The sequence below is a fragment of the Sitodiplosis mosellana genome, unplaced genomic scaffold (genome assembly GCF_009176505.1).
Source record: "Sitodiplosis mosellana isolate CC-2019 unplaced genomic scaffold, AAFC_SMos_1.0 Smas_scaffold_5, whole genome shotgun sequence".
NCBI lineage: Eukaryota > Metazoa > Arthropoda > Insecta > Diptera > Cecidomyiidae > Sitodiplosis > Sitodiplosis mosellana.
This window is the reverse complement of record NW_022595248.1, coordinates 123,410-135,792: the sequence shown is the minus strand read 5'-3', so window position 1 is coordinate 135,792 and position 12,383 is coordinate 123,410. Positions and strand designations below refer to the sequence as shown.

The 12,383-nt window shown below is 38.0% G+C and overlaps 1 long non-coding RNA gene across 1 annotated transcript in view; it reads left to right on the top strand.

The window, feature by feature from the left end:
* Positions 1 to 11,814, top strand: part of LOC129566857 (uncharacterized) — a 69,041-nt gene extending 57,227 nt beyond the window's left edge. The window contains exon 3 of the long non-coding RNA XR_008687793.1: positions 6,624 to 11,814. This is a non-coding gene — a long non-coding RNA (uncharacterized LOC129566857). The remainder of the gene's footprint in view (positions 1 to 6,623) is intronic.
* Positions 11,815 to 12,383: the final 569 nt, after the last annotated feature.

The window sequence follows — 12,383 nt, the reverse complement described above, 5'->3', positions numbered from 1 at the left end:
TTTGCACCATCGATTTTTTTCCACACTCATACACACATATTGACTTTTCACATGCTTTGCTGTGGCGATCAAATGTGCTACCAAATCGAATTGACTATCGACTAAAAAGTCGTTTCCATTCATCCGCTCACGCAATTGGAATGTAATTTCCAAGAAGAACTTGACTTTGAAGCATGCAAAGTGGACACCCCGTTTCAAGATCGAATGTTGGAAATTGTTTTCCGATTTTCAACTGCTCATTGTCATTTATGCATGAACAAAGGAAAAAAACACACATTCTTCTACTGCAGAGAAAAAAAATGGTTTTTGATTGGGGTTTCATTCAAACTGACAGAAAAATTGCTTTTTTCTTTGCTCGAAAAATGACTCCTTTTCCCTCATGAGCGTCGACTTTTTTCTTTATTTTGGACAGACGTTCGCATTTGCATTGCTTAGGAAGCAGCATGTTTTAAGGCACAGCATTAATGCTAGCATATCGATGGTTGCAACAGCGACGCATACACGGATCTCGCGCTCACAAAAGCCGCACACACATCTCTCGTGCTCAGTAGCCGTCGCATCAACAAACATACACACGCATACAACAAACGTTGCGTGATATAGCAACGTTTGTTGTATGCGTGTGTATGTTTGTTGATGCGACGGCTACTGAGCACGAGAGATGTGTGTGCGGCTTTTGTGAGCGCGAGATCCGTGTATGCGTCGCTGTTGCAACCATCGATATGCTAGCATTAATGCTGTGCCTTAAAACATGCTGCTTCCTAAGCAATGCAAATGCGAACGTCTGATTTTGGAAGAATAAATTTTTCATCGGACATTCATGCGGTTCTGATGGCTTTTTTTCGGATATCATATTTTTGACAGAGAACAATTGAAAAGGTTACTCCAAATTAATTACCATACGAACTAGACTTCGACTGGGTATCAATTTCTGGCGCTTGAATTCTTGACATTTCATCTAAATTACGGGTGCCATTTCATTATTATTATAGAGCTTCAGTCCTTTTTTATTCGGTGAGCTGTTCTTTTTTTCGCTTTGGATCAATATGTCTCGGTGAAAAGTGAAATGCCGATAAAGCCACAACCGAACCAAAGGCGAAGATAATTATGCGGCAAGAAACAATGAGGGAAAAAACACAATCCTTAACGATGGAAAATGGTATCAAAATAAAAACGCAAGAGCAATGGGAGAGAGAGAGATGAAGAAGAAAATGATATATCGGCCAAAAGACTAATAGCCGCGCAAACTGACTAAATAAACAATGCAGTAGCCATTGGATACAACACACTGTGCAAAAATGTTTCGTTGATTTTCCACGTCGATTTTTTTTTCTCGCTAATTCGTTCGTTCATTGTGTCCCCTTCACGTTGATATTCGGTTTGAGCTTTGTTCGTCCACATAATAAATTAATTATTAATGATCTGTCAGATACGGGCTTCCTTTCGTAAGTCCATGGCACAGCCAGCGAGATAGAAAAACCGCAACACCGTTGAAGAAAAATGAAGAAAAGCCAACCGAACAAAACAAAAAAGAAAAACGAAGAAAGCCGAAAAAAGCATGGGAAGGAAAGTATAAATAGATCTGCGAGTTATGATGCAGGAGAAGCACTGAAGAACGAGGCCAAAGGAAAGAAAAATAAGAAAGTAATTAGACGGATGATGTGGATGGTTTGGTGTCCTATTCAAACAGTGGCCACAGAAAGTCGATACACATGCGGTGCGGTGGCGGAAGCAGCATCTTTAAAACACAAAAGCCTGGCTGTCCGCTAAATTAAAATATAAATTATGAATTATGGCTTTCCGAAACTTTACCGTTTATATTCAAACTGTAATTTTCCTCATCGGATACGTGGGAATTGAGGTGATTTTTATCATGGGTCGGATGGCAAACGCTCCCGCGCTGCTCTGTGTTTATTGCGAATTAATGGAAATTTTCGAGGGTGACTAATTAATATTTTTTTCTCCCTCGCGCGCACGGTTTATCTTGAAAGTTTCGATTATTTTTTCTGCCAAGCAGCAGGTGATATAAAGTACAGTTTTGTGGTGAATCAAAACATTAGCCCTGCTATAATAAGTACATCGCGTCAAGTCTGCGGATTTATCTCAATGCTTATTTGTTCAATGGTGATTTTTCATACCTTGAAAATTTCATTTCTAAACATTTATTTCAGAAAAGTTCGTTTTCGCTTCTCCAAAATCCACTTTGACCACCGTCGGTCTCAATCTATTGAATTAAAGATGAACAATTCCATGAAATACGAAGCTTTGTTTGTGACGACGAGATCTTATTTTGTCTACGAATCGCATTTGGTCACGTTCGCCACACTCCTGCAGCAAAAGGAAAAATATGAGATTGAAATGCTTTGATTAAGCTGTCAGCTCCGTCGGTTGTTACAATGTGCGCGCCTCGCAGACATAATTTCTAATTAAATACCTTGACTCGCAGGTTTTTGGTACGTGGGCTTTTGTGTGTCGTGGAAAATCGGTCGTATTCTTTCTATGCCATGATTAGAAAGAACGGGAGCAAAAGAGAGAGTGGTTGAAAGAACAAAGGAATGTGTTTGTTTTTTTTTCATTTCGAGAAAAGCGGCAATCAGCCAAAGACATCAGCAGCAGACAAATTATAGCAATCAATAATGTTCGGCGAACGAAAATGTCAACATTTACTAATCCATCTTGTGATTGGCGCTTATTCAAACGAGCGTCGAGACGTCGATATCATGATTTATGCGTGTTAGGTAATAACAATCAATTTTCTATTTTTCGTCATATGTCTTATGCTTATGAAATTTGATGGAAACGATTTTTTCCACATCACAAACAAACACGAACGATCATATACTGATATTTTGCTCGGCTGCATGAACGAATTTTTGTTCGTTGTCGAATATATGAAATATTTCACCGGTGAAATATTTTCAATTAGAATCCACGTAATTTGGGCGAATTCAAGGTATAAAGAGAAATGCACGTTTCAATTGAATTTATTGAAATATATCGATTTTGCACTGCCTCCCACACTCACATACATGCGCTCACCACTCGAATTCCACTCAAACTCCTGTGCATCGAAAATTAGCCCAAAATTATGTAAATTAATTTGTTTGTTATTTAACATAAAATATTTTGTGTATCGATGTAGAAATGTTGTTGGCTCTAATCTACCAATTATTAATTACGAATATTTTGAATGAACGGAGAGAGGAAGAGAGAGAGAGAGAGCAAAGAATGGTGTCCATGGCTGAGAATCGATGAATTACAGTCGAATTTCAGAGTATTTCGATTCGTGCTAAGCGTCTTATTTTCGACCAGTCCATTAATACCATTTTATCATTGAAGACATAAATACAGATTACTGGTCGAATAATTGAGTTAAGTGTTTTTGTTACCGAGTTCGGAATTTGACTCTTGTCGTTCCGATTCTTTAGCCGCATTGAACCGATTCAACGAGTGTTTACTTTGAACCAATTGAATTCATTCAATTTAATTAAATTGTGAATATAACCGGAAATATAATGTACTCTACCGCCTGGAAATGTAACAATTTAAACATCAAATAAATTGAGTGAGCTATTTTATGAATTTTCGTTGCGTTAACAGAGTTCGTACATACACACACAATTTTCTGCTAGTTGAATATGCACAAAGTAAATAATTTGCTCATTTAAACAAAACATTGTGAATAAATAAACGGAGAAAAAACACACACGGCCTGGCCAATTCGCTAAATGCAATTTAATTTTAAAATTGCAACAACTCAAATTCAGCGCCAATTTAAATCGAGATGCAAATAAAATGCCATTGAAATATTCTAAATTAAATTATTTCCAAGTAGACAATGGGCCTTTTTCGGTCTTTGTTTTCTTTTTTTTTCTTTTTTGGGTCGAATTGTTTTATTCGACTTTTCTCTCTTTCACTTTTTCTCCTTGGTTCGGTTTTTTTTTTATTGAATAAAAGTTCAATTTTTGCACGAGACCAAAAGAGAGAGAAAAAAAGGACGGTGAAAAAGGCAGATTCACTAGTCCGTAAGAAAAACAAAGGCCTCGTTTTTCAAATCAAGCAGAAGAAAAATTCACTTTATTCTTTCATGGTTCAGAGATTCAGGGAGGCGACGTGGTCGTTTTTTATTCTCGTTGCATTCTCCCAAAAGATTCGAAACAACCGTGCCAACAAGCGAACGCAAAGAATGCTCCGGCAGAAAAAAAAATTGTAGCAAAAATATCAGAGTTGATGCGAAGCAGGAGCGGTAGTCATACATATGGGCGAAATGCAGCAATCAACACAAAAAGAGAGCATCGACCAAAAGCCGAAAGAAAACACAAATATTATTTCAATCTGCATGAATATATTGCGGCCTCACACTCGAAACATCGAATATATTGATTTAGTTTCATTAGGTTCGTTCGTTGCGCCATTGCTGCTGCTGTTGCCGTCGCCATCGTCACTTTTATTTGTTTTGCCGTTGTCGATTGTTCTTTGTTGTTGAATGCCACTCTATTCGATTCGTGCGTTTTTTTTCCTTTTGCTGCTTTTGCTGCTTTGATTCTTTTTTTCGCTGGCTTTAACTGTTCAGTATTCAGTAGTCGGTTGAATTTCGTTTAGCTGCTTGATTTATTCGATTTTCTTGGGTGCTCAATATTTGTGCAAAAGGGCCGAAACAGTGTTTTGGCATTGGGATTTCGGTTCCATTGAATATCAATCCGCGTGCTCTGGCTCATTCTCTCTTCGGTTTGCTTGTGAAATGTGCCGTCGAAATGTAAAGAAGAGTGAATAACAATGTTTGGATTTGATTTGCTGCACGCCGTTTATCGTCGTTTATTCGCACATATGCGTTTTAGCTCTTCAATCTCGAGCAGCCGAGCGGCAGTACAATGGGCGCACATCGAGCGAAACAAAACAAAAAAAAACAGTAAACGATGACTGCCGCTCTCTGTTGTTACACAATATAATACAGGAGCACAGAGCTAACGGCTGTATAATGGATATGTTTGTGATGTAAAGACAGGCGAATCCGAAAGAAAAAAACCATCGAAAAGAGAGAATCAAAAACCTGTCTGTATAGAAAATTCATCGCGCAAAACAAACATGCGATCGAAAGATTTTCATTGAAAAGATATCAGCCGAGAGCAGTCGGCGTACATAAAACACACATTATAAATATATCGAACAGCGCTGATTACCTTTCGATTTCGATTTGGCAAACGCACACACACGCCGAATCGGCAGAGCAAAGCTGAGAGTCGAGGCCGCCAGTCATACTGGTGAATCGATTCCCCAAGCTAAAAGCTCGCACAAAAAATCCAAATGATAACAACGGCATAGCATCACCGAGTGAGCGAGTGAGCGCTCACACTCTCGCCTCCCTCCCGAAACACGCAGAGATTCAATCGGGAAGGATGATGCGTGCTCAAACGGCAAATGTTCTTCTGAACCGAAGGAATGAAAGAATAATCAAATACAATAACATAATATGCGAGAATGTTATCGATTGGATTCCAATTGAATTGTAGTGCATGCTTGACGCTCGCCTCGCACACACATACACACACACACATGCATGCATACACACTTCCGATAGAAAGAGAGGAACGCAATTGTATTAAGGCATTTGCCATTCATCTATGATGTAGTTGAATGGATTTTGATCACCATAAATATTTATAACCACTGATTGTTTTTCGCTTTCTCTTGCTCCCCGTGGCCAAATCAATGGAATGCTTCCTCTGTTTCGCTCTCTTTCTATTTGTCTTCCTCTCTATCTCTCTCTCTCTCTCCTTGGCTGACTGGCCCCGATCGAAATGGATCGCTTTCGGTTTTAACCGATTCGACAGGGACGAACAAAAGGAGAGTAATATCCATCCGTTGAATGCCATAGATAGATATTCATTTAGACAAGAGAGTGGGCAAGAGCGAGAGAGAATAACAAAAAAGCACATTTTTTCACGTAAATAACGCGCAACGATGGAATTTTGATATTGAAGAATACCTCTGCACAGACACACACACACACAGTTGGCCCCATTGAATAACATAAAATGCAAAAATGATAAGCTTTTGTGTGTTCCCCATTATGTTATCGATTGCCATGTCAAGATATTACTCTTCGATGCTCACATAATGGCCGCATCCAAATCGAAATGAAATGAATCGATCATTTTGTTTTGTGAACCACCCAAACAAATGGCCAACCAGCCGAAAAGAAAATCGAATTTCGCCACATCGAACATTGCAACAATTCCATTCGGCAAAACACACTTATTATTTTAATCTGGCGAACCAGCGATACATAAAATCATTTGCGATATACTTTATCGTTATTACACTGCAAATGACCGATTCCATTCGGAAGTCGATGTTTCCGTTCATGAAAAAAGAAAAGAAATCAAGTAATTTGTTGCAGACGAAACCAGCGCTGGAAAAAAATTCGAATCATTTATTTTTGTTCTAGCTAAAAAAAAAAAATAATTTGCTCGGTCGTAATGTATGTGTGGATTTTTTTTTTTTTTTTTGGTTTTCCATTTATTGCAGTGGCGCACACAACCAACCCAACCAGAATAGTATAAGAATCAAATATAAATTAAGCTTAATAATACATTTTCTCCATTTTTCTTTATAATTTACAGGGCAGGCAATAAGCAAGAGCGGACATTTCAAATCGAAACAAATTACACATCGTGTGTTATCGTTACAGCGTTGCTCAATACACCATCTCGGAATATTTTGACGTAAGTTTGGCTATTTCTTATTTCAGCTTCAGTTTCATTCCTTCGATTTTCTCGGGTGGCAGTGTTGTTGTTCTTGCTTTCGTTTTATTTATTATTGCTCAATAGACGTTTATTACTAAATCATAATGTTCACCACAAATCTCTTCGAAATAAGCGGTGGGTCGACTGGAAAACTTGAAATGCGTGAATACACTTATTTTGAAAACAAACCGCCACCATCACCAGCTCTTTCGTCCTTCGAAAAAGTTGGTAATATAAATTGGTGGTCATAAAAAACAAACAGGTAATGAATTCGTTTGACTGTGCTCAAAGCTCGCTTCGATGGATCCACTCTCTGCGTCATGCGCTTGCCCGCATAAAAATGGAATTGTTATAAGCAGCAGCAGCAGCAATCAGAGCGGTTGAAGTGTGTGGCTGAAGGGAAATTATGGCATTTTCAGTTCAACTTTTATCGATCGGCTTGGAATCAAATTCATACACACGCAAAACACCTCTTACTTCTGATGCGCTTAAAATGCCAGAAAATGGCTAGCTGTTGAAATTGATAAAATTATTTCACTTTTCATGTTAGTGAAAAGGGAAAAAAAAAACTTTTTATCGACTTCTTGACGCAGTTGTTTACTGCAAGAAAAACTTTCAATTCCGACGACGGAGCAAAAACTTGGACAACATTTGAATGTGCAATGGCAGAATGGCTGGCAGAATATATAGGAAGAAGAATGGTTTGACAGGAATCGAGAGGGAAGAAAGCACAATTCGCAAAGTGCTTACCATTCAAAAATTCTTGAAACTTGCACCAAACAATATGCTTTTCGCATTGAAAATCAGAGAAGCGATGAATGAAACTCCATCCAAACTTTAATATTGCTCGAGGTGAAATGAAGGACAGTAACACTATTCAAATCAACATGTTTACCATTCAACGCATTTCGCCCGAGCTCTATCCAGTACAAATTCATTCACCATTGTCTGCCAATAAAACGAACTACCTTTTTTCTCTTTCTCTCCCACACTCGCTTCTTTTTGCTCTTACTCCCTCAAAACGTGCGTCTGACTCTCGACGTGGTGCACGGAATTACCTTTGGAGAGAAGATAAAAAAAATGTTTGAATTTCGTTTTCGTGCACAAGCCAACAAATGATTAAAGATATCCAAAGAAGAACGTAGCACACAAAACACACATACACTCTCATTTATCCTCTTCAGTCCCAGTCGATGAATTTTTCATTCGCACATTTGGCCAATTGTTTCTCCAGCTCATGGTGGCGTTGTAGTTCTTTTTTTTTTTAATTTAGCAAATTTCATGGACGAAAAAAAGCAAATAATAAATTGAAAGTATGGCCATAAACATATAACATTCTTCACTGTCCAGGTTTTTGTCGATGTTGTTATTGCTGCTAGTGGTTGCTGTTATTCCAGACAGATTTTTCCCTTTGCGAACATTTTTGGCTGCATCATTTTTTTATGCTGCAGACACACATACACACACACACTTCATGAGTGATAGACACTAAATCAAAATCTACAATGGCATTGTTTACATTTTTCTACACCTGAATGCTTTACGTGCATTTTACATGCATGTCCAGTGCACCATGGCCATTGCCAGCAGATTTGATAGAATGGTATTTATTTTGTGCTGTGCTTTGTTTGACTTGGCTACATCAACGGAGAAAAAATGAGCTCGTCCGAAAAATTGCTCATCTGGAGCAAACTTTTGGAGTGCACAACAGTTGCCACCCCGACATTGAGGCAGATTATTTTATCAAATGTTTACTTTCACTTTTTTAGTTTATTTTGAATTCGATATTTTCTTGTTCGATCGAATCGCAAGCTTTGTTTAAAATCGAAATATTTTTTTTTAAACCAAAACCTTAGTTCTTAGACAATCAAACATGTAATTCAATCCGAAAGCCAATTTTGCACACAAAATATCTCCCATTCATTTGATACCAGGCTCAGTCAAGGGAGTGTCATCCAAACACAACCGAAATACCTGTGCAGTTCTGATCTGTGTGCGCTATTTGGTGAGAAAAGCAACAAAACTGTGTATCGCATTTTCATTTTATTACATTTGGGGTTGAAGTAACCATAGAACGGTGTATTTGCTCAAGTCCGAGCGTTCGGTGTGTGTTCTTTTTCGGTAGCGACAACAACAAAAAACTTGCCAAATCTCCGTTTTATCCACACATTTACCGGGTAAAGAAAATATTTTTTCTGATTCGTTCACGGGCTACACGAAATGGGAAAAAAAACTTTTTAATATTTTTATTTACTTTTTCTGAATTTTCTCTGTTTCTCTCTTCGTCGTCGACCGAATAGAAGAAGAAAAAATAAATGCGAAACTGAACTAATTTGAATACAATGGGCATGAGCAGGAAAAGTAAACAATAAGTTGGTCAAAGTAAGCGTTGTTGGCTTGTATTATTTGGTAACATGGTTTTCATCGTTCATAAAATATGAACCAGAGTTGGCATCTAGTTGTATGATGCGTCAATTTTCCACACTGACCATCGATTTATTTCGTCATTTCAGTGATTTTTATCCACACTTAGACCTGTCAAAAAATGATCCATAAAATTGGTTCGATTGCAGTTTGGCACAAAAAGTCGTTGCTTTTCATGCATAAAAATAAGTTGTTCATATATCATTGGTGCGAGAAAAAAAATGAATTGAAAAATTCGCATAAAGGTAGATGAGATTTATAGGCTCAACTTGGTTAGCACACTAAATAAATAAATGATGGAGATGATGATGTTTTATTTGCACAGGATATGAATTCCATGAACATGATTGCATCACGAAAATAGCCGAAAAAAAGACTTTCCAAATAATGTAACGAACGGAGTAGAGAGTTGAAAAAATGTTTGCGTGGTTGTAACAAACGAAGAATGGGAACGGGAGAGTCTAAACGAGTCCCACTTGAAAATATCGAAGTGGAAAATCGTTCAAGGGGATTTAAATTCATGCGATACTCTTGTTGTGGATTCTCAGAAAAGCGTTTTACACAACAGACGAGCATGTAATGCTTTTCCTGAATTGACGACAAACAATTCTCTTTCGATCTCTCTCTCCTTTTCTCGCCCTCTCTCTGTGTATATATCGAATAATGAACTCGCTTCTATCATTTGAATACGTACACTTGAAATGGTCAACGGAATGAAAAATAACTCAAGAGACAAATCCAAACAAATGAAAATGAATTTAAAATCAACACGCTTCGAGAGAGAGAGAGAGAGAGTGAGATCACGATAACAATGTGCGCGTTACAATGGATTCATGTGCTTGATCCAACAACACACGTTTCAATGGCAATGAAAAGCATCATCGAGCAACTTATTACACATCAGGACGTAGTTTTTTCCACTCTTTCGCTCACTACGAGGATGGAAAAAAGATGAAGGAACGACGTGAGCTCAAAATCCAGCATGAACAACATGCTTTTTGTCTGTGAAGCAAAGCCAAGAGAATGTTTTGACGACAAGAAAGGGAAGAAACAATTAAATACATGCTCATCGCACATGTTTATTCAAAAACATTCTCTCTCACTCTCTCTCTATGTGTGTGTTGGGAACTCATGAATTTCTTTTCACTTATGTGCCAACCGGCCAACACCATCTCGTTGCCAAAATAACCAATATGCTTTTGCGTGTAATATTGCTCCATGCATACATCAACAACAAGCGACTGTGTGTCCGGATCTTATCATGTTTAATAATCTCCGTTCGTTCACTCGTTTCACCATTTTTTTTTTCATTTTCTTCTTTTGACTCTAAGCACTGCTGTCGCATGTATCGTTCGTAACATATTTGCCTGCATGGTATCAAGCACACAAAGCGTTCTCCATCATTTCAGAATTTCAATCTTTCATTTAATTCTGTTTGCCTGCGCTTGGCCATACGAACACACAGAAACTGACTGCACTTATCCTGTTCAGCAGACACTTTATCATATACACTGCCCTGTTCGGCCCGGATCGGCCCGCCTCTATGCCAATGTGCATGTGTAAATTTAAATTAAAGGACTCTCTTGTTGAATATTATGACGATGAAGATTTGCCGATAGATATCATGATAATTATTTTTCGGGCACTCAACTCGCATTTACATATTTATACATCGGTCTTTGAACTCGAATTGTCTCTCTTTCTCTTTCACTGCTTTGTTTCTTTTTTTGCCTTTGTTTCCATCAACTCGGATACTATCACATAACGGACACACTCACTTCGGCTTCATTATTACTGTTGATTTTTCACTCAACTCTCTCCGAATTTTTCTCATCGATTCGATCGCCACTACTTACTGCATAGCAGATTAGCACCAGAATAAATAGAGTGAGAGCGCGGGAAAGAGGGCGGAGTACATGACGGCAATCTTTGACATTCAAACGAGTTGTTTACATTTTACTCGACAAACGAATTCGACGTTGGTCGTCGGTTTTTTTCCACTTTCAATCTCAATATGTCTCCGTCACTAATAAGAACGAGCGTAAACAACTGACGGAGTCTTTTTTTTTTAAAACAAATTCACTTGATTACTGTACAGCATCTCGGTAAGGATGAGGGCTGTTTAATGTCTGATACACAAAACACATTTAATTAATATTTAATGCAATAATGCGCTACAGAAATATTTAATTGAATCAGTTACGATGTGTTTTATTCGCAACATCGTCACCGCACTTTCTTCCGATCCTGTGTCTGAATCCAATGTAAGAGCAAATCGACCCAATCACACCATTTCGTGTTTACTTGTAATTGTAACCAAGTGCAAACAAACCACCGTACATTTTAAGCGCAATAAAAAATAGCTCCGTTTTTTTTTTTTGCTGATGCAAACAGCAAGTCGCCTGATAATAAAAAAAAGAAGATTCACGCAAATTGCGAAAACAAAATCGTGTGCCTTTAAAATTTTATGTGTGTTCTTTTCGGGATTTCTTTTTTATTCCGAGGCTACGACAACGACGACGACTACGATGACGGTGAAAGTGTGGCTTACGTGCTGGAAATTCAATTACACGGTATAAAACTCCGAAAATGATGCACACAAAGAAAGTAACCATTGAAGAAAAAAAAAGGGAGAGAAAAAAAACTAAACATTCACTCATCCACACATAAAATGGCAACATCGTGAAACGAAAAGAGGCATCGTGGAACGAACAACAAAAAAAGAATCCAAGCTAGTAATTTAGCTGGCTGCTTTTTTTCGGAGTTTATTTTCATTTTATGAGACTCTGGAGATGCTCGTTATTCCTCCAAAATTAACAAATTATTTATAAATCACACACATTCTTTAGACCTCTTCTCGCTTGGATGACGGGCGAAAAACCACAAAAATCCACATCCATACACAAACAAATACCCTTTTTGCACTGAGTGTAGAAAAAAGAGAATGGAACAATACTGCGTCATTGGCAAAAATGGTTGTCGCACTTGTTGAAGTGAGCGAAATGGTGTTAAAAGTACGGTCTCACAGCAGTCCCAAAACAAAGATGAAATACAAACTCGGCCAAAGAAAAAAAAAATATACATGATTGTGTTGTTGAAGTCCAATTGTGTGACCATAGCTATAGTAACAATGACGGCACACTAATTTGTGGGCAGCATTACAAGATCCTTCAAAGTAACACGCACTTTTCTTTCGCTCGTGCGATGTTTTTG